The sequence below is a fragment of the Petromyzon marinus genome, unplaced genomic scaffold, assembly GCF_048934315.1.
Source record: "Petromyzon marinus isolate PM22_M1 ecotype Great Lakes invasive population unplaced genomic scaffold, UKy_Petmar_22M1.pri1.0 PM_G_Scaffold_28, whole genome shotgun sequence".
In the NCBI taxonomy this organism is placed as follows: Eukaryota; Metazoa; Chordata; class Hyperoartia; order Petromyzontiformes; family Petromyzontidae; genus Petromyzon; species Petromyzon marinus.
Window position 1 is genome coordinate 20,001 of NW_027422850.1, and position 2,500 is coordinate 22,500.

The following is a 2,500-nucleotide window of genomic DNA, read 5'->3' on the forward strand; positions in this document are numbered from 1 at the left end:
TCGTGTGCAGGTCCTCGAGGGTTGGTAGATTGCAGGCAATTACCTTCTCAGCAGTGTGCATGATACGCTGCAGTCTGCTCTTGTCCTTGGCAGTGGCAGCAGCGTACCAGACGGTTATGGAGGAGGTGAGGATGGATTCAATGATCGCTGTATAGAATTGCACCATCATTGTCTTTGGCAGGTTGCATTTCTTCAGCTGCCGTCGAAAGTACATCCTCTGTTGAGCTCTCTTGGCGAGGGAGCTGATGTTCAGTTCCCACTTGAGGTCCCGGCAGAGAATAGTGCCCAGGAAGCGGAAGGACTCCACAATTTTGACTGCGGAGTCTAACAGGGTGATGGCGGTGAGTGGGGCTGTATTCTTCCTGAAGTCCACAACCATCTCAACTGTCCTTAGAGCATTTAGCTCTAAGTTGTTCTGGCTACACCAGGTCACCAGGTTGTCAGCTTCCCACCTATAGTCAGACTCATCCCCACCAGAGATCAGCCCAATGAGGGTGGTGTCGTCCGACAAACTTCAAGAGTTTGACGGACAGATGATTGGAGGCGCAGCTGTTGGTATACAGGGAGAAGAGCAGTGGGCAAAGGACGCAGCCCTGAGGAGTTCCCGTGCTGATGGACCTGGAGTCAGAGACTTCTGTTCCCGGCTTAACGCACTGCTTCCTGTCAGAGAGGAAGTCTGTGATCCACCTGCAGGTGGAGTAGGGCACGTTCAGCTGGAAGAGCTTGTCCTGAAGCAGGGCAGGGATGATGGTGTTGAAGGCAGAGCTGAAGTCCACAAACAGGATCCTGGCGTAGGATGCTGGGGCGTCCACATGCTGTAGGGTGAAGTGGAGGGCCATGTTAACTGCGTCGTCCACAGACCTGTTGGCTCTGTAGGCAAACTGAAGGGGGTCCAGGAGAGGGTCTGTGATGGCTTTGAGGTGTGCCAGGAGCAGGCGCTCAAAAGACTTCATTACCACAGATGTAAGGGCGACCGGTCTGTAATCATTTAGTCCTGTTGGCCTTAGCTTTTTGGGCACAGCGATGATGGTGGAGGACTTGAGACAGGCTGGTACATGGCATGTCTCCAGGGAGGTGTTAAAGATGTTGGTGAACACCGGAGACAGCTGGCCAGCGCAGTGCCTGAGGGTGGCTGGAGAGACAGAGTCCGGCCCGGCTGCTTTGCGTGGATTCTGCCTCTTGAAAAGCCCATTAACTTCTCCCTCCTGAAAGGAGAGAGTCGTTTCTGTAGTATGGGTGGGGGATGGGGCCTCTTGGGTGGGAAGGGGTGGTTCAGGACAGTCCAATTGTCTTTCAAATCTACGGTAGAACTCGTTCAGGTCGTTGGCTAGGCGGGAGTCGTTAGTGGTGTGGGGCGCTCTGGGTTTGTAGTTGGTGATGTGCCTGAGCCCTTTGGCAGACAGAAGCAGCGTCGTTAGTAGAGAACTGGTGTTTTAGTGTCTCTGAGTACAGTCGTTTAGCCTCTCTCACCGCTTTGCTAAACCTGTTCTTCGACTCCTTGAATCTGTCTCTATCCCCACTCCTAAACGCTTCCTCCTTCTCCAACCTCAACCTTTTGAGCTTTGCTGAGAACCAGGGCTTGTTGTTGTTAAAGTTCACCCTGGTACGTGTTGGGATACAGCAGTCCTCACAGAAGCTGATGTACACAGCCTCTGTGAGTTCATCCAGACTATTGGTAGCAGTCGTGAACATATCCCAGTCAGTACAGTCTAAGCACGCCCGCAAATCTTCCACAGCCTCACTGGTCCACTGTTTAGATGTCCTCACAGCAGGTTTACAGAGTTTTAGTTGCTGCCTGTATGCACGAATCAGGTGGACCAAGGGAGTTCTGTGCGAGCCGAACAGCCCCGTGACCCACAAGAGAAACATCCCCGCCAAATTCGAGCGTTTGACGGGGTCTATCCGTGAAAAAATATTCACGTTTTTGAGTGCACATGCATTTCTGCTGCAAATGCCTCTGGAAGTTTCATGCCGTTCGTATGCCAATTGTGGCAACACGAAAATGACCCGTTTTCCCATTCCGAGGGATTTCTGTGCGACCCTAACAGCCCCGTGAGCCACAAGAGACACATCCCCGCCAATTTCTAGCGTTTCACGGGGTCTATCCGTGAAAAATATAGACGTTTTTGAGTGCACATGCATTTCTGCTGCAGATGCCTCTGGAAGTTTCATGCCGTTCGTACGCAATGTGGCAACACGAAAATGACCCCTTTTCCCATTCCGAGGGATTTCTGTGCGACCCTAACTAACAGCGCCCGTGAGCCACAAGAGAGACATCCCCGCCAATTTATAGCGTTTCACGGGGTCTATCCGTGAAAAATATAGACGTTTTTGAGTGCACATGCATTCCTGCTGCAAATGCCTCTGGAAGTTTCATGCCGTTCCTATGCAATGTGGCCACACAAAAATGACCCGTTTTCCCATTCCGAGGCATTTCTGTGCGACCCTAACAGCCCCGTGAGCCACAAGAGAGACATCCCCGCCAACTTCTAGCGTTTGA